The sequence below is a fragment of the Netta rufina genome (assembly GCF_964035555.1).
Source record: "Netta rufina genome assembly, chromosome: Z".
Classification (NCBI taxonomy): domain Eukaryota; kingdom Metazoa; phylum Chordata; class Aves; order Anseriformes; family Anatidae; genus Netta; species Netta rufina.
Genome location: NC_140126.1, coordinates 54881423 through 54902919, shown reverse-complemented (window position 1 = coordinate 54902919; position 21497 = coordinate 54881423).

The window sequence follows — 21497 nt, the reverse complement described above, 5'->3', positions numbered from 1 at the left end:
ATGTTATTGCTTCTCAATTTTGGTTAGCCAATATGCATTTGAGTTTTATTGCATATTTTTGTTTTTCTTTCTTCATTTTATTTTTAATGGCTCACCATTTTCCAGTTTAGAGTTATCACCTTCACAGAATTAAATTTATGTTTTTCTGTGTTAGAACAAGGGATCAAGCAAATATTTAACTTTTGTTCAGATAAAATGTGTAATGTTGGAATGTACTTATCATTTTGTATTACACTGTAAGCTTGTGTTTGTACAATGTGAATGCAGGAGAAGCATGACTTATGTCTAAGATAAAACATAAAGCTAATACTTCTTTTCACATATTCTCTCCCTGAAGCTTTCATACAGACAGCCTGCACTGTAATTAATTTGTTTTCAAGATTTTTTTTTTCTTTTGTGCTCTGGCAGTTTTGGTCACATTAAATTTCTTCATTTTCATGGAAATGGCATAGAATCTAAAATCTAGTAATTAATCTGTAACTGCACAGGCCACTGCTTTAAAATGATAGTGCATCTTTAAGAATTAAACATTCAGTCACAGCATGTTGCAGTAAACTCACTGAAACTTAATATCGTCTGAGAGAGTTTTCAAAGCAGGCATTTAACTGAAGTCATGTAATGACACTTAATTGGATATTTTTTTTTGTTGGTTTCAGTCAATTGAAGTCATTATTAATGTGGAGCACAAATGGAGCTGAATTTGAAGAGGCACACATTGAAACTCTCTTCTCATAATGCCAATAGAGCATAGTGCAATCATTATAACTCCTGTGGCTGCTAATTTTCTGGTTCTGATTAATTGTAAAAACTGATAAAAACCTGTCTACTCACAGGGTGGTGTGGTCTTGATGAATTGCTTATAGTTGACTGAAAGAAATAAAATAATTTCCCAAACCTCAGAAAAACACAAAAGAAATGAATATCAGACTTAAAACAACATGCTGACTTGCAAAATATGAGCCGTGGATTTCATGAAGATATAAAACAGAATGCTCTCTGAGTTCCTTATTTTACTGTTCAGTAAGGAAAATGAAAGTCACTGTTGCTTTAAAAGCTTTCTTAAATGAACAAACAAGCAAACAAACAATAAAAACAAACAAACAAACAAACAAAAAAAACAATAGCCAGCACGATTTGCTTGTAATTGTACCTAATCTCATTTATCTAAATCCTTCACATCCTTACCTATTTTTCATCACTTTTATCCATGGCTGCCCTTTCAAAACAGTCACTGCCTGCAGGTGGGATGGCAGGACATTAGGTACCATTGCACCAGTACCGGTTCTTTGACAAGTGACAGGTGGCTTGTTTGTGTCCCTGAGGGGTGGGATAAGTTATCTCACCAATGAGTTTGGCCTCCGGCAGCCTGGAAACGAGGGGCTCTGAATGTTAACACAAATTGTGGCTGGGGATGCATAACAAGACTATCTCTGGTACCAGCACAGTGACCGGGAGGATATCCAGTCTGTGAAAAAAATGCCTCAGTACATACTTAGCTGCTACCTACTGATTCAACTAGAATAAAACACACTGTTTTTTGCAGCATATAAATTGCATGACATGATTTGTTTGTCAAATCCTAAATAATTGTAATTATAAATGTAAAAGTTCCTAGCAAGATCTGAAATAAATGCTAGATTGAATTAAAATGTATTGTGTGTCTCAAATCTAAAATTAATAACAATATCAACATGATTAATAATATTAAATTTATAAAGGGAAAGAGTATAGTTTTTATTTATTATTATTATTTCAATTGTAGTCTTTTCAGAAAAAAGTTTACACATCTAGGATTTGCAGGCAAGTATTGTTTAAGCCTGTGGTGACTACATGCAATACACATGCAATTATGAGTTAGTCAGGTGAGATTAATTTTTTTTTTTTTAAATCATAATTGTGATATTAATTTATAACTACACCCTTACATAAAAAGTTAGGATACCACTCCTTTAGGGAAGGTCCTCTGGATGTTACCAAGTGTTTGCCTGAGTTGAGGATGAGAATAAAAAGATATCTTAAATATTATCCTTTATACTACTTAATACTTATAGTTTATACTACTTAATACTACTTATATTACTACTTAATATTTTTCAATTAACCTTAAAGCTTTCTTTTGGGATAATTACAATAAATATGACAAATTTTTAGCCTGCTGCAAAAAATACTTTAAACCTGCATTTCTTCTGAGTGTGTTGTTTTTGAATTACCTATTCTTTTGATGATAAAATAACAGTAGAGGATCAGAATTTTGTGTCTGAGTCTCAACATCTGTATGTCTCACAGGGAAGGATGTGGTTGTTTCTAGATTATGGAAAAAACTTTGATAGTCATCATAATTTAGTGCAGGGAAATTTGAAAGCAAAAGTAAATAAATGTAATTATACATGTACACTCACTACAAATTGATCACAGAAGGAAGGAAGGAAGGAAGGAAGGAAGGAAGGAAGGAAGGAAGGAAGGAAGGAAGGAAGGAAGGAAGGAAGGAAGGAAGGAAGGAAGGAAGGAAGGAAGGAAGGAAGGAAGGAAGGAAGGAAGGAAGGAAGGAAGGAAGGAAGGAAAGAAGGGAGGGAGGAAGGAAGGGAGGAAGGAAGGGAGGAAGGAAGGAAGGAAGGAAGGAAGGAAGGAAGGGAGGAAGGAAGGAAGGAAGGAAGGGAGGAAGGAAGGAAGGAAGGAAGGAAGGAAGGAAGGAAGGAAGGAAGGAAGGAAGGAAGGAAGGAAGGAAGGAAGGAAGGAAGGAAGGAAGAAAGAAAGAAAGAAAGAAAGAAAGAAAGAAAGAAAGAAAGAAAGAAAGAAAGAAAGAAAGAAAGAAAGAAAGAAAAAGAGAAAAAACTAATTTTAATTAGTTTGAGCTTTATGCATTATTCATATGTCCAACTTTTTTCATTACTTGGAATATCTAGGAGAAAGATTAAAAAACAAAACAGCAACTACCAAAAAAAATCAAAATCAAAACAACCCCCCCAAAAAAAAACCACCACAAAACCACATGCACACACAAAACAACAACAACAAAAGACAAATACTATTTATTATGGATCTAGAAACTAGTAGATTTATTAGTAAATTCTTAGGAAATTCATCTTTTGTACAATGGAAAATCCGTGATACATACCACAGGAGTAAGACATACATGTACTCTTTATCTGTTACAAACTATTGACTCTACAGCAGGGAGAACCAAAACTTGTTCTTATTACAGGTCTGTGGTCAAAGTATGCACATTTTTGGAACATTTAGGTTATTAACAAAAACTTACTTTATGAGTTTACACTGTATTTGTGCAAGTAATAACAGTACATGCAGCAGAAATATTCCCAGAAAGGTTTGTAAGGCAGATACGGATAAGAAATAAGGTGCAGATATAAGGTGCAGCCAGGACTGTTCACTGCTTGCACACTTATGGAAATGTTATGGTTAATCTTAAATCAAGACCCATTATGCCGTAGCTCAGACTGGATCTAACAGATAGTTTACCAGATGAGATTTTTTAATCTTAAGACAAGATCTACTTCTATATTGGAGTGAGTTTTACAGAGAGTTTACTGGTGAGATTGTGATATACTGGAGACAAACTGTTGTAGTTCTTTCTGGCCTTAAAATCCATAGGAGAGGAAAACATATATCCCTGATACGCATATCACAGTGCAAACTGAAATGTTGGAGTAAAGAAATAACCTATTCAGGCAGGAAATAAGGGAAAACAAACAAACAAATCAACCAAGAAACAAACAAATAATAAAACAAAAACAAAAACAAAACAAAACAAACAAACAACAACAACAACAACAACAAAAAAAACACACAAAAAAAACCAACAAATATACACATTTAGTTTTGGTTTAATTGAAGATTATCTCTGAAGGGAGCAAAACATTCAAAATAAATCACTTCCTGGTGAGATGATCTGCGAGCTCTCAATGAAAAAAAGAATACACAGAACCTTCTAATACCAAAGATCTTTGTATCTATATTTATGTATCATATATCATTTTTTCCATCCCTAAAATTATTAAACTTTCTAAAAATTATTGTGATTTTTTTTAAATCATATTTTCAAAAGGGTAAATTTTCAGCCCCATTTATGTTCATATTTGATGTATTATTTTTCCTTAAATACTTCTGAATTCTTTAAGCTGTTTTAGATAAGTCATAGAAATTGTTTTCTGTTCAGGATTTTAAAGGCGGAATGCATAATTTTAGTATACTTTTAGTACACTTTTTCAGGAAATTACACCCCTCCTAAAGTTAATGCAAACTAAAGTTAATAAAAAGAATTAATAGATTAATAGAACAAGATTTTTTCTTCTATTCAATGATTTAAAATTATTTCGATTTTTTTTTTCTTTTTTTTTTTTTTCTTTTTTTCCCCTGTGTATTGTTATTGGTAAGCAAGAATGGTGGATCCAATATATGGTAAAAATACAATGAGCATATTTAGCCTCTTAGTAATAAATCTAAAGTTAAATAGATGGAGTAAAAGCTAGCACGTGCAAGCAAGATGCTTTCACACCAATCTTGGCTGCCAAGAAAGGAAAGAGCCAATAAAATTTATGATATGGTCTGTATCAGTATATGCAGATGTGCACAAACTTTTTCCAAACAGAAAGCTTCTACAGAGTTGCTTCCATAAATAAGAAGTATTATTAAAAACATAAAGAATACAATAAAACAATAGTAATACTATTGTATTACTATTACATTACTATGTAATACTATTACATTACTATGTAATACTATTGTATTACTATTACATTACTATGTAATGTGCTGACTAATAAACACTAAATATTTCTCCAAAATGTTAATGTTTAGGTGTTCCATTTCTTTTTTTGATGTGGATTTCATGAATCCATTTAACTCACAGTTTCCTCTGGACAAAGGAGAGAGACAGTAAAAGAGAAATTTTAGAAGATGTAAGCTGTAAAAGGATTTTCTTTTTGGAGCACAGGATCAAGTCTCTGATAAGGATTAAAAGGTTATTTGACTAAGTTCTAAATAAATTTTCACTTTCAGAGTATCATTTTTATACTTATGTAACCTGAGTAGTATCTTTGTTTTATCATTCTTTTAATTTTTTTGGTTGCAAACTTAAATTTCATCATCATTTTCTTCTGGTCAAGCAATTTTAGGTATTGTCCTTATATCATGCTCACAGGTAGTTGCACACCTTGAGTCAACCTCAATACTTGCAGTTTATTTATTAAGCAGACTCAAAGCAAGAATGTACTTTACTTAAAACAAATCCAAGGAGATGTAGGTGGATAAGGAATGGAATAAGGATATGAAATGTAGCATGTAAATATCACACTGAATCACTATACAGAGACGAACTTCTTCTCAGTTGTCTGTGTGAATGGATTAGCTGATTACCACCCAACTAATATCCTCTTCAACAAAGTATGTTACTACTGGAGGCACTAAGTAACATGTTCCATGACAATTTATTTCAGCATAATATTAGGAGTAGGAGGAATAATAAAGGCTGACCTTGTCTGAGAGGAAGATGATACTGAAGACATCATGGTTTGTACTAATTTTGTCTTCTGGTTGATTGACAATTTTCAGAGTTCTATAAACTGCTTGTTTTTTTGGTCTCAAAAACCTTTCTAGAGAAAATGTTGGAGTTGCTGGATGTCAAAGATTGGGTCAGCTCAGCTGGAAAAACTGAATATGTAGTACTGAAGTTTAATTCCTAATTCAATGTGAATTATCTCAGATATCCTGATCTAGCCAAACCGTGTATTATTCTGAGATCGGTTCACCACATCATTTTCACATTTTCACTGCTTATAGAGCAGTAGACTCTTTTTTTTTATTTTTATTTTTATTTTTATTTTTATTTTTATTTTTATTTTTATTTTTATTTTTATTTTTATTTTTATTTTTATTTTTATTTTTATTTTTATTTTTTCCCTCACACTACCAATACTGAATGGTGACATTTTAAAAACTTCTTCATTTGTCACTTTGATTGTCATGCTTTATGACTCCATTCACTGATTGAAAATACTATTGAATACTATTGAAAATGCATGAACACTATTAAGACTAAAGACCATAGTCTATTAGGTTTTTCACTTACTATTAAAATGACAAGGTTATTTTTTTGTATGTGTATGCTCCAGCAACACAAGAAGATTATATATTTTCAGAGCTGCTTTAGTGAATAGGTAGAGAAAGACCAATTAACAGTTACAGTAAAATATGGCTTTGGTCCATATAGGTCAATATAAGTCCAATAATTTCACTCCAAATGTATCATTTTATAGCAGTTAAGAATCAGATATATTGTGATTTTTGTGTGAGAAACCACATGCATGTGGGTCATGAAATCAGAGCATGAAAATTCCCTTGTAAACATTAACAAGATCACTTAAGTTTTGTGGTATTTTGGATTACAGACTATACTGTGAAATGTATCCATGCGGACTGTGCAATATATGTATTGCACCGTAATTAGACTCTGTATGGAAATATTAAAATTTTAATTTCCTAACTGATGTATATTTCAAATTCATAACTTAATTTCGGTATTAATATTGTTTATTTTAATGAAGCCCCTAAGGGGGTGGGGGTGGGGGATGAGAGATAGAAAAGAAGACAGTTGTCTGAAGGAGAAAGGAGAAAAACAAAACAAAACAAAACAAAAAAGAATTATATGCATATTTCACTTCAAAACTGAGAGAACATAAATTTCCTTGACAATACAACAAACATGATGATCTCAATACCAGTATAGGTGACCTAGGCATCTTCTCTGTGCTTTACATATTCCATATTCAACAGTCACATGGTGAATTCTGTGTTCACAATCTGGTGATTCTTTGTATCATTTACATTGTAATATGCTGCTAACTTAAAGTGTGTAACTATATCATGTACTTGTCAGAGACTGATACCTGACAAGATGTCCTTGGAGTACACGAGGGGCTGTTCCCTCTGACCTTCAACATCTGCTTCAATGACACTGCTTGGAGCACACAGGGGTTTCATTTTTCAGCTGAATCTACATTTCAAGCTTCCTATTCATTCAAATCAAAGAATAAGAAAGAAAAATATATGTCATAATGTTAATTCTCTTAAACTTTGTTTTATGAATGATAAGATCTGAAATCGTACTTCAAAACTAAAATGATAGAAAATGATAGTTTGCTTTTTTGTTTTCTAGAGGTGTCATAATAAATTGAAGTTTTGGTCAATGCACTACCCTTTCTCTAGTAATAATCATGTGATTATTAAAAATAACCCCATGCACCAGATAAAAACACTAATTTCTCATATGAGGCCATTCTATCCTATAAGTCTTCTTTCTGATAGATGTTGCATTTAGCCCCTTTGTAAAGGTACATTCTATAACCAATGACAATGTTTATTCACTCATTCTGATGGAAACTTGTACAGAGGTTGTTACAGCTATGATTGTCTTGGCTTCAAGATATATGAATCACTGTAGCATGTCAGGCTGTATCTGCAAAATGAGGACATTGCATTTCTTGTCTTTAATAACTCATGAATCATTGCGATCTGACAGAATCACACTATTTGTTATTTACACAGAGACCTGTTAATTGAATGAAGACCTGTTTTTGTGTACTCCACACCTCTTTTTCTTTTTTTTTTTTTTTCTTCAAAATAGTTTCACTACTTTGTTATAAGTTTGATTTTACTTATCCCTGAAGATAATGGAGCTGTTTTGTATTTAGATTTTTTTTTCCTGAGTGTTTAGGTTTCAAAACAACAACAACAACAACAACATCAACAACTAAACATTTTTCACAAATTATTTATTTCTATATTGAATTTGGTATAAGATTCGTTTATGTGGCCACAGTGATTGTACCCAACTGAATTTTTCCTCATTCAGTTTGTGTGTTTCCAACATTATCAGATTAATAATTATTATTATTTTATTTATCTGATGATCGGATCAGAAGCAATGAAAGCAACCTCAATTCAAGTAGAAGATGAAATAATAATAATAACATAAAACAACAAGAAGAAAAACAGCTATGTAAAATGAATTGAAGCAATCTATACATCAGCTTCGGCCATGCTCAGGTGTTTTTTTTGTTTGTTTTGTTTTGTTTTGTTTTTTAACTTGTGTAATTATGAGATATTTGTAAAATGAGAGGATGATGCAGAAAAGATAGCACATAAATTGTGGAGATTTTTCTTTCCATCTTAGATATTTCCCTCAGTATAAACATAAATCCACTTCTACTCTTTGCCTCCTGCATGACATCAATGCCATTTATTTCTGTCACAAGCATGATACTGGTTCATAGTAGGAAGTGACTATCAAATAAACACTGTGGATAGGTGGTCTTTAAAAAGACACACAACAGGAATTCAAGTGGTCTTCTGAGAAAATCTGGAAATCTTCACAACTGAGAGCAAACAATGCAGCAGTTGTGAAAGTCAGCATTCCCAGTTTGGAAACTGCCAGAACTTTGGAAACTGCCAGAACTGCCAGAACTGGCTTTAGACATTGTCATTATGAGATAATATGAAGAAACACAGCAGAACAACTTAAAATATTACTGCAATGCCACCCACAATCTTCAGCTGGATTATTGTTTCCCTGTGTATGAAGGTGGTATTGCTTACCTTAGGGACAGAGTGCTATGAAGAATGTGCTCTCGCCAAGCTCTGCAGGTAAATGGGTTATTACCAAAGAAGGCTGACATAATTTGAAACTGTTTGTTTCTGTCCTTAAGGAAGTTTGTTGTTTTGTGGCAGTGAGAAAGTCCTTGAGATATCTGAGTGGATATTGTAGTAATGTCTCCAAGCATCTTTTGGAAGGACCCAATAGCATTAGTGTGTCTAATGGGGATCCCACAGGTCACTGTCTTGTGCTCTTTACGATTTATCAGAGGGGCGAATAGCAGCTTCTTCAGTTAGCCTCTGCCTGTGTACAATCCACACAGTTGGGAAGCTGAGGAAGGTCTGAGCTCACGCAGAGGTGTTTGCAAACCCCTCTCCTGAGAGTCACCTGCATGATGTATCCATCTGTCAGATTGGTCCCTGAGCATTTGGTGTGACTCTTAGGAACATAATTTCTTTGGTCTGCTGAAGATGATTTGAAAATAAGTATGTTTTCTGTGTTCTTTATGTTCTCATGAAAGCTTGTTTTGAGACCAGATACTTCAGGCTTGCATATCTGTAGTTCAGTGGCCAGATCCAGGAGCTCAGATCCTCAAAATGCAGCCTTTTATCTAAGTGCTTGAAGTATCTTTAGACCTATCTACCATCAGCTCAAATTTGTGCTTTTTCCTCCTAATTGCCTGTTACTTTCTTGTAAATGGATGTTTCAAAATGCCGCCTCACATTCACATTATGCTTCACTATATCAACACCCAATCCAAAATAAGGATTGTTTCAAATTGCCTACCTTTCAGTTTCCATCTGCATAATTAGTGAGATTGCATGCTATTTCATAAATTAACTACAGTTTCTAACCTGCTGATTCATTTGCAAAGGTGAAAGGTGAATGTTCAATGATTTCCACCACAGTTAACATAAACATTGACCCGATCGACTGCAGTGCTCCCTCTGTGCCATAACATAACCACAGATTTATCATTTCTGCCTCAGCATTGCTCCAGGCGCCTGATTAAAAAGCCCAGACCAATGTCTGCTTTTATCTGCTTACTTTGATTTTCACTTTGGAGCACTTACCAGGACTGTACTCATGCCTCCCTGCTGCTCATATGCTTTGTGGCATTTATTGTCTCAGTTTTCCTCTCAGTGTGACATCAAGTTCTAACTGCATAATATACCTTCTGCAAGCAAGGATAATCTGCATCTTCCTCATCACACTGCTGTACCAGGTATGGTTTCTATAATGTTGTGGATATAAAGGAAAGAAAGTAATCACAGAAGTCCCTGGGATTTTCAAGTTTCCTCAGAAGACTAATAAAATTCACCATATGTTTCTTCTATCTGCTGTGAAGCAGGCTTCACTTCTTAAATTCATGCAAGAAGCTGAAGGTTTAGCATGATGATGTCACCTAGAAAAATAGTTTGTTAGAGTTATTGCTATTAATCATGGCTTGCTATTGGTCTGTTTAAAGCCACACGGGACATAACACTAGCACAAGATTTATAAGGAAAAATGACTTTTCAGAAGTAAAGACTTACTGAACTTGTAGATCACTCAGGGAAAAAAAAAAAAAAATCTAGAGGAAAGGACAAATCATTTCAGTGTTTAAGAAATGAAGGGCCTTATTCAAAAACAGATATATTACAGCATTTATTTTCAAACTTTACGCATGCTTTTCCAGTCTGTGCAATTTCATAAGTTTTAATATTAATACAACAATTCAATTATCCATCAATGCCCCTGTTGTTAGTTTTGAAGAGTTTGATATGACATTAATCACAGAATAGAAACTTCCAGGTCTGATATTAATTTCTTTGCTGGAGCAAAGCCAATTCTAAAGATTGACACAATAAAAATACAGAATCATTTAAAATGTTTTGGTTTAGTTAGATCCATCTAAAGCCTGGAAGCAATATTAAATAACATTACTCTTTCTCTTGAATGGAAAAATACTATAAATGCATTCAGCAGTTATATGAGTTTAAAAGCAAAAAGTAAGAGTGTCTAGAAACAGTAAGAGAATAAATGACTTCAGCAAAACTAACTGCCCTCTTTCTTTAGTGATAAACTTAAACAGTAACTGATCAGATATTTTTTTTTTCTTTATTCACAGCATGGATATTTTAAATTCTTTATAAGGTTTCAAGCTTTCCTGTGAAAATTTCACAGATAATATATAACACAGAGAGCAAACTGGAAGCTGACCTGGGCATTTGGTGATACTTTCAAAGACAGTTAACATTGGCTTTCCAGGTCCATAGAAAACACACAGTTTTAACATTACTACAAATGGTAGCACGATCAGGTAATTATTAGTGATTTTGAAAGTCAAGACGTTTTAATTTTGAAATTCCCTGTAAATCTAAAAAATGTAACTACATTTTCCTCCTTATTCAGGCAATTTAAGAGCTAAAATAGAAAAAAATGTTAGCACAATGGAGTGCTTTCCATCATTCTTAACAGAAATTAACACACTTATAGGTTAAGATACCTCTTTGTTGGAGACTCCAAAATTCAAATTGATAGTCCTGAACACTTTATTTATAATTGATGTGCTGAGGCCAACTGTATGAAGTTCAACAAGGCCAAGTGCCAGGTCCTGCACTTGGGGCACAACAACCACAAGTAGTGCTACAGGCTGGGAGATGAGTGGTTGGCAAGCTGCCTGGCGGAGAAGGACCTGGGAGTATTGGTTGATAGTTGGCTGAATATGAGCCAGAAGTGTGCTCAGGTGGCCAAGAAGGCCAACAAAAGACCATGGAGTGTGTCATGTTAGGCATGTGTCATGTGTGTCATGTTAGGCACCTGATTGCTGTTGCTGAATTCTGCTAGGTGTGTTGCTTTCAATATTACAAGACAAAAGAAATTATAGGTACTTTACATTTTAGGTAACTGGAATAAGACTATATACACACATAACTACAGACAATTGTTTAGGTAATTTCTTTCATACTTTTATGGGAAATAATATTAAGAGGGAAAAAAAGAAAGAGGAAGGGAAGGGAGTGGAAGGGAAGGGAAGGAAAAAAGGTCTAGTATTTGTAAAATACTGTTTACCCTTTCTGTTTCATTAATACTTTTCTTTTACTGACTAGAAATAAATAGCATTGAAAATATTATTTTATTTTATTTTTACTTTTTTTTTTTTTTTATTTTATTTATTAGTTTTTCACAATGGAAAATAGAGTCAGTACCAGATTTGTTTGCTTTCTTTTCTCTGCCTATGAATATAAATAAGTTGAGGATTGGTTTACAGCATACAGACAGTGTCATGAACTGAATGTCTTTTCAGTGGACTCATAGTTGGATTTAATTTCTCAGTAGCACACTGAAGTTTATCTTGGTAATAGTCAATAATGTAAAATGTTCTAATTTTTCAAAGGGAAACTTTATATCAGTCTAAAATGTCAAAACCGATCATCTTGACATTTTACAAAGTAATGTCTTTTTAATTTTTTTTTTTTTGAACTTCTGTGTTTGATGAATATTTCCAGTGCCATACATCTCAATACTCTTTTGGGCTGAAAAAAAGTGTTGAAATATTAAGAATGAAATTCTGTTATTTGAGCTTGCTACATGCATTGGGTGATTCCAACTATATCTTTTCAATACAATTGTCAATATTGTTAGTAGGAAAAACCTGAATATTTGCAGAACCAATTAGTTAGATTGTACTTGGATACTAATCAGTTACTAAATGACTATACATACTCTCATTCAAAATTTAATGTCAAAGAAAAAGTATCTATAGCACAGTTTACCTTCACTTACTTATTTATTTTTACCATCTAAAGTTCCAAATAGGTTTTCTGTCCCCTTGGCATAGTTGGAAGAATAGCTTTGTTTCATAGCAAGTAAGCTCTGCTTATTTACTGGCAATTCAGGTGAGCAATAAGGTAGAATAACCTGATTCTAGCAGTATGTATTAAAAGTATGTGGTATGTACGTTTCAAAGGGAGAGATCTTAGAAACTATTTTATGTTTGAAGGTTGAAATCTAATTATAGTTATAGGGTATTAAACTAGTTAATATATATACTCATGAAGACATTTCTTTATGTTTAAGATTGGAATTAGTCAACTAAAAGTTACTAGTTTTTCTTTTTCTTTTAATTTTATTTGATGAAGATTAGTATATTTAATAATACAAAAACATACGGCAGATTTTTTATGATTAGTATTACTACTTTCTGTCTTGGTATTTCAGGAAAATATTTTGTCTGTTAGTAGTGGAAGTTGGATTATCTGTGATATCTAATCTCTCTATTTAGTGAATATAATAGAAAATTATATCTTCCGTTACTTCTGCGTAATACTGTAAGTTAGACCAGCTGGGAGAAACTTGCACTGAAGAAGAACCCCAGAGAATCTCTTTATTTCTTTGATGTAGAATCTGCACGAAGAGAAATCCCAATACTCACTGTGAGATTCCAGTAAGTTTACAGTGTAGTCATGTCTGCATGCTTAACAATTAGGTCAAAGTGCTTGAGATGTGTTACTTCTACTGGAGTAACACACTTCTTTTTCTTAGTCTGTCAAACTAGCTGTTAAGATCAGATCTGCAGTTTTACTAAGCAATTAAGAAAAGTTTATTAATAGTACCAATTAATTGATATGATCCCCATGATAGCACATAAACAGGCAGTGTAGCACTGTCTTAGCTGATCAGAAGAGCCATGTATATTGCCTGGGGTTTTCTCACAATCTCCTTCTGTGCATCCATGCATCTGCAGTCAGCCTCAAGCAAAAAATGTTCTTACTCTATTTAATTTTCTTATTTTAGTTTGCTAAAAGCCCTTTATGTGTACGCCACCCAAGCCTGATTTACTTAGATCTTGTTCTGAACTGACACTTTATTTTTCTGTTGACCAAAATATGACAATTAAAAGAAAAAAAAAATCCCTTATGAGATGTTACTGTCTTGTTGCACCTTCATCATCTTCATCACCAAGACTTGACTGGTTTTACCCATGAAGGACACCTAAGGAAAATTATTTCTCAATTTTAGTATACATCCAGTATACATCTAAGGAAAGACAGAATAAAACCTTACAACCTTGAGAAAACATCATGGAAATTTAAAGCCACTCATTGTAACCTTAGCATATAAAAGGCAAACTATATGCATATATAGCAAACTATAACAAACAAGCAAAAAAACAAACTAAAAAAACAAAAAACAAAAACAAACAAAAACAAAACAAAACAAAACAAAACATAACAAACAAACAAAAAAGATTAGAATATAATTTCCTTCCTGGGAAATGGAATAATGTTTGCAGGACTAACTAACTGTAAACTTCCCTAAAGGGTTGAAAAAGAGCAGCATGGTACCTAGCAACATTCAAACTGGCTAAGCAGCAGGATGCAACACCAAGCTCTGTTGTTATGAACACAATGAACTTGGAAGAGGCAGAAGGGACCTAGCAACAGCAATCTCAAAGGGAAAAATTCAGAAACATAGCTTCTTGAATAAGACAAATTAGTGCCAAAGGTTGTGCTTTGGGAAACTTTGGAGCATTTTCCTAGGTGGCCTCATAGTTGGAATTGTTTATTTTACATCACATTGAGATTTATTTACATCACATTGATCTTGTGTGAGGTCCCGGTTGACTGGCAGCTAGCAAACATGAAGTCCATCTACAAGAAGGACTGCATGAAGAGAAGGAACTATACCCAAGGAACTATAGGCCTATTACTTTGACCTCAATGACAGGGAAGCTCATGCAGTAGATCATCTTGAGTGTTATCACGTTGCACTTGCAGGGCAACCAGGCAATCAGGCCCAGTCAGCATGGGTTTATGAAAGGCAGGTCCTGCTTGACGAACCTGATCTCCTATGACAAAGTGACATGCTTACTGGATGAGGGAAGGACTGTGGATGTGGTCTACCTTGATTTCAGTAAGTCTTTTGAAACTACTTCCCACAGCATTCCCCTGAAGATTCTTGTTGCTCATTGGCTTGGACTGGCATAAGCTTTGTTGGGTTAAAAATTGGCTGGATATCTGGATTGACTGGAATTGGGTGTAGTGGGTTTATGTGGTAAGGTTTTGGTAGCAGGGGGTCATAAGGGTGGCTTCTGTGAGAAGGATCTAGAAGCTGCCCCATGTTTGGTAAGGGCCCGACTGCTGACCAGAGCTGAGCCAATAAGCAATGTTGTTTTGTGCATCTGTGAGAGCATATTTAAGACAGGGAAAAAATCACTGTGCCACAGCTGGGAGAGTGAGAGGAGTGAGGAACAGCCTTGCAGGTGCTAAGGTCAGTGAAGAAGGAGGGGGAGAGATGCTCCAGTTGCTGGAGCAGAAGACCCCTGCGGCCTGTGGTGAGGACCATGGTGAAGCAGGCTGTCCCCCTGCAGCCCATGGAGTACCATGGTGGAGCAGGGTTCCACGCTGCAGACCGTGGAGGAGACCACGGTGGAGCAGGTGGACCTGCACCGAGAGAGGCTGCCACCTGTAGAAGACCCCTGCCGGAGCAGATCCCAGGCCGGACTTGTAGCCCATGGAGAGGAGACCTAGCAGGAGCTGCTGCTGGTGGGTGACCCAGGTTGGAGCAGTTTGCTCCTGAGGGATGGACCCCGTGGTACGGACCCATATCTGGAGCAGTTCTGGAAGATCTGCTGCCTGTGGGAAGCCCACGCCGGATCAGTTCATCAAGGACTGTATCCCATGGGTGGGACCCCACAGCACAGGGGATGAGAGTGACCGAGAAGGAGTGGCAGAGAAGAAGCGCTGTAGACTGACCATAACCCCCATTCCCCCGTTCCCCTGCGCTGCTCTGGGGGAGGAGGTGGAAAAGGGTGGATGGGGGGGGGAAGGTGTTTTTAGTTTCTTTCCTTTGTTTCTCACTTCTCTAGTTTGTTAGTAATAAGCAATAAATCTTACTGTCTCCCTGTGCAGAGTCTCTTTTGCCCGTTACAATAATTACTGCGTGATGTCCTTGTCCTTATCTCAACCTTTGAGCCTTTTTCATTGTATTTTCTCCCCCTTCCTCTTTGAGGAGGGGGAGTGAGAGACTGGTTGTGGTGGAGCTCGGCTGCCCACTTGAGCGGAACCACCACACCGGGCCCAAAGAGTCATGGTGAATGGAGTTAAATCCAGTTGGAGGTAGGTCACTAGTAGAGTCCCCCAGGGCTCAGTACTAGGGCCAGTTCTCTTTAATATCTTTATCGATGATCTGGATGAGAGGATCGAGTGCACACTTAGTAAGTTTTCAGATGACACCAAACCAGGTGCATGTGTTGATCTGCTCGAGGGTAGGAAGGTTCTGCGGGATGATCTGGATAGGCTGGACCTACTAGGATTTAGGTCCAGGTTGGGCTGAGGCCAACTGTATGAAGTTCAACAAGGCCAAGTGCCAGGTCCTGCACTTGGGGCACAACAACCACAAGTAGTGCTACAGGCTGGGAGATGAGTGGTTGGCAAGCTGCCTGGCGGAGAAGGACCTGGGAGTATTGGTTGATAGTTGGCTGAATATGAGCCAGAAGTGTGCTCAGGTGGCCAAGAAGGCCAACAGCATCCTGGCTTGCATAAGAAGCAGTGTGGCCAGCAGGTCTAGAGAAGTGATTGTCCCCCTGTACTCAGCTCTGGTGAGGCTACACTTCAAGTACTGTGTTCACTTTTGGGCCCCTCTACAGGAAAGACATTGAGGTGCTGAAGTGTGTCCAGAGAAGGGCAACGAAGCTGGTGAGGGCTCTGGAGAAGTCGTCTTACGAGGAGCAGCTGAGGGAGCTGGGATTGTTCAGCCTGGAGAAAAGGAGGCTCAGGGGCGACCTTATCGCTCTCTACAGGTACCTTAAAGGAGGCTGTAGCGAGGTGGGGGTTAGTCTATTCTCCCACATGCCTGGAGACAGTATGAGGGGGAATGGGCTAAAGCTGTGCCAGGGGAGGTTTTGGTTGGATATTAGGAACAACTTCTTTATTGAAAGGGTTGTTAGGCATTGGAATGGACTGCCCAGGGAAGTGGTTGCGTCACCATCCCTGGAGATCTTTAAAAGACTTTTAGATGTAGAGCTTAGTGATTTGGTTTAGTGGAGGATGTGGTAATGTTAGGTCAGAGGTTGGGCTAGGTGATCTTGGAGGTCTCACAACCTAGATGAAGATTCTATGATTCTGTGAGAAAAAATGCATCTTTATTAATAAACAGAAAGCAGTGATTTTAGTTTGATTTAGCATCTAACAGCAACGTAGTGACTACTACACAAAAAAAGACATAATTTGACAATGATTTCTCTAGAACATATTTCTCCACACATCTAGAAATAAGAGGGAAGAAGAATAGTTTCATATTTTACGTATGTTAGCTTAGAACCCTGATTATGATCTCATAACAGGAAGACATAAGGTATAATCTGCTTCAGATTTAATCAGTATAAAGTAAGAGACAGGCTATGAACTGAAGAAGCAAAGAAAACAACAGAATCACTCTACGTGCAACAAGAACAACAGCATATTTTGCAGGAACATGATTTGGGAGTTATTGCAGTGTCACTGACATTTTCATTACAAATGTCTATTTCCAGTGCTTCATAACCCAGCAATAGGCATTTGCTCTAGGCTAAATCAACAGAAGCTTTCTCAGCCTGGCTGAAAAGAATGTTTTGGTGTGTGTGGCTGTATGTGTGCAAAATGCAAAAAAGGAAAGTAAGAAGTTCCAAGAATACAAACAGATCTGGAAAGTTTCTTAATAAAGTGTATTTTTGTTCTTACTCAATTAATTACACTTATTTAAAAAAAAAAAGAAACTAGGGTGGATGGGTTTGTATACTCATTATCATGATTAAAATGTGTTTATGTTACAGTGACTAAGGGATGTAAGATGAGTTGTGAGACAATTACCAGATGGTGATATATATAGGCCTTTGTGTTTTTTTTACTATTTTGATTTCCACACTTCTAACACATTTTGCATTGTATTGCAGATCCCCTTAAAATCTTTGTATAGGTGTATTGCCTTATAAACTTGCTTATCTTAGTTCTCAGATCACAAGTGGAATAAAGCGTGGGTTGCAGAGGACTATAAACTACAGAATAGAAGATATTTATGTTATATGACAGTGATTGAGGTATAGATTGTTTGAACCAACTTTAAACTAGTAGCAATTTGTTTGAAACAAAACATAACTCAGGACTGGCTATTCTAGCCCACTGAAAAGAACAAAGAAAAGAAAATGTCCAACTAGTAAGTTGCATCACCCGCATGTGGCACTTCTGAATTTAACATTCTTGAACACAGCCACATGATTTAGTTTCTTGGTTGTTGGTTGTCCTTAAGACTGCCCCTAGCATAGAAATAATGTAATTTTTGCTCAGTATTCTACATTGCCTCATTTTTGATGACTATAAGAAATGGTTGAAATTCAAGTTCCACTGAATTAAGTGGCATGGTCAAACTATTGGCAGATTTGTCTAGTCAGTGTTATCTTGAGTCTAAAACATCAGCCTTGCTGATCTACAAATGCACAGTTAGTCCAGCCTAGGAACTGTATGTACTTGACAAACTTTTGATAGCTGGGGAAGGCTACAGGGATGGCTTCTGTGAGCAGAGCCCAGCAGCTGCCCCATGTTAGATCAGAGCCAGCTCCAGCCAGCTCCAAAAGGGACCCGCTGTTGGCCACAGTTGAGCCAGGGAGTGACACTGGTTGAGCCTCTGGGAGAGCAAATTGAAGAAAGGGGAAAAAACTGGTGTGCAACAGCACCTGTGAGAGAGGAGTGAGAACCAGCTCTGTAGACCCCAAGGTCGGTGCAGCAGGAGGGCAAGAGGTGCTCCAGGCACACAGCAGAAGTTCCCCTGCAGCCTATGGAGATGCTCCTGGTGGAGCAGGTTGTTCCCCTGCTGCCCATGAGTCCCACATGGAGCAGATCTCCACACCGCAGCCTGTGGAGGAGCCCCTGGTGGAGCAGGTGGATGTGGCCTAGAGGAGGTTGTGGCCCATGGAGAGTTCCTGCAGGAGGAGGTCCCGGGCTGGAGCTGCAGCCCATGGAGAGGAGCCCACACAGGAGCAGGGGGTCTGGGGGGAGCTGCCGCCCACCTGTGGGGACCCATGCTGGAGCAGTTTTCTCCTGACAGATGCACCCCATGTTATGGACACATTGGAGCAATTCTTGAAGGAACTGGGAAGCCCACATTGGATCAGTTCAGGAAGGACAGCATCCTGTGGGAGGGATCCCACATGAAGCAGGGACAGAGAGGGACCATGAAGGAGTGGTGGAGATGGAGCATTAGAGACTGACACAGTTGTGGTGGAGTTCAGCCCATCATACAGAAGCCACCAGAGAATGTGCACCAGGTTTGACACAATTTTTAACATCAAACACAATGTCTGTACTAGAACAGACCAAACCACCCAGATTTGCTGCATTCTTAAGTGTTGGACAGTGCAGTTGAACCACAGGTTTGACTGAGCCATCAGTTGTCCAGATAAATGACTGTGGAAAAGGAAAAAAAAATGCCTAGGAAAATATTTTGTCATGGCTTTTAATAACTTATGTTCCTATGGGAGCTGGAACATATGTATTCACTCTCTAATGTCTTTCATCAATGTTATCATCTACACTGCTTGAGATAGAAGGAAAAATATCAGTGATTATAAGTAGAATTCATTTGTGATTTGGAAATTATATTAGTAAACTGAGATCATAGAACTATTGGGATTGATATTAATAAATTATACAGAGTAGAGGATGACAAAGGAATTAATGGCAAGAATAGTGCAGCAAGTTTATTCACAAGGCTAATATCTCCATAAGTAGAAAATTATCAGTGTGTCATCCTGAATACCTTTGACACATACATGGAGTATTCACCAGAGTAAGTGTTTCTCTTTCCAAGGAGTACATACTAGCAAAACCTATGGATACCTTATAGAAGGATTTTTACAACTGGTGAATTAATTTATCTCATTTCACACTGAAGAACCAAATCTTACAACTAGCCAGTTGGTGATGGATCTAGCCAGAAAAATGAGTGCATTCAAAATATCAGCAATATTCATAAACAAACAAATAAGGTTATTTCCTTATGAATTTCTCTATATAGTATTTTCATCCTTTTATGCTGAGTTTACAGAGACCTTTGAAAATTACTCAGTTTGAAGGATTTTGAATCAAGGCAAAGCAGAACTGATTTGAACCTGAAGTAAGACTAAATGGAAAACAACAAATTATTTTATAAAATATTTCATGCATACTTCTTGTGGACAGGCAGTGGATAACATCATACATTTCTGAAGAGAAGGATCAGAAAGAATACCTTTTCCTTACTTAGATCTGATCTGGGGAAAGAAGAAACTTGGTCTGCTCAACACTGAAAATTTTCACTCTTCAACAACACTTAACTTTTGCCTCTCAAGAGTCAGAGTCTCAGGTTTGTCCAGTTACACCAATGATTTTTTTTTTTTCTTTCTGTCTGTCCCTTGGCTACACAATAAAAGTTTTCCTACAAGCTACATCTCTGGCAGCAGCTTAAACAATAGCCTGACCTGGAAAGTGAGAGAGGCAGTCTTTTAGGTAGGCAAAGCCTAAGTCATCCACTGTTATTTACAGCCAATATGTCTGCCAGCTGCATTCTGGGGAAGAGACAACTGTGCTGCTTGGGCTGCATACAGATCTAGAGCACAGAAGAGAGACAGAGAAAGAAAAAGAAAAAAAAAACACAAACAAAAACAAACAAACAAAAAAAAAAGGAAAAAGGAAAAGAAAGTGGAGGAGGAAGGTAGGGAAAAGCAGGGGAAGGGGGAAAGGAATAGGAAAAGGCAAAAGAAGAGGAGAGGAAGGGGACAGCAAAAGAAAAGGAAAGAAAAGTGAAAAGGAAAAAAATGATGAGAACTGATGACAGACAAAAGGGAGAGAAGACAGAAGGGAAGGAGGAAAGGAAGCTTACAGGCTCATTTTTTCACCTCACTGTTTTTTTGTTTGTTTTTCACTCCATATTTTTTTTATTTGTTTCTACCTATTTTCTGCATTCTTTAATCATTTTTTTTTCTTTTTCATGTTTTCCTGATTCTCTCCTAAATAAATTCCTTATCCATGTACACACAAGTCCTGAATCACAAAATAAGTGTTCTTTCTCTAATTGGCACCAAAAGTTAATCCATCCTTAAATGTATTCAGCTTTTTCCACAGAAAACCTGTGCTGTTCTTTTTCGTCAATACCAGAATATAACAAGCTTTTCCATTTAAATTTTCACTCAGAACAGGTGCAGCAGAACACTGGAGAATCTCGATATGTGAGGAAAACAGAAGAAATAACCACTGCTCTTTCTCTGTGCTGTACTGTTCAGGTCGGTGATACAAGACAGACATAATCAAAACATGTGGGAAGTATTAGTTTAATGATATTCCATATATCCCATAATCTCCCATAGCAAATGCATCCATCATGTAAGGCAGCATTTTACCTGCATGGCAGTATATTACAAGCCATCAAATCAGTATTTTTGTAGCAACAGAATCTCTAACCAGAGGTTATTCCTTAATTTTTATATGCCCTTAAATAGCAATTTTGGGTAGGAAAGAACTGATTGTGATAAGTGAAATATTTTAAATTCTGGTGAAATCCTGGAAGCATCCTAGATCGCCTCATCTAAAGCAGCTTTTTGGACTCACAGATACAGTGAATGAATCTATTATATGAAAGCCACACCGAACATCTCTAATCAGCCACAGCTTGCAATTAGGGAAACAAATAATAATTAGGCAAACAAATAATCACATAAGTATCTTCATGTTATATCTCCCCATTGATCCATAAGTCTCAGTGGAAACTTGTATTTATTGGGTACTAAATCAATGTTCCAAGCAAAAACTTTTTTTTTTTTTTTTTTTTTTTTTTTCCTGTCTTACAGTTTCAAAGCAAGTGCTTCCTTAGGTAATATAGTTCCCTCTTACAACCC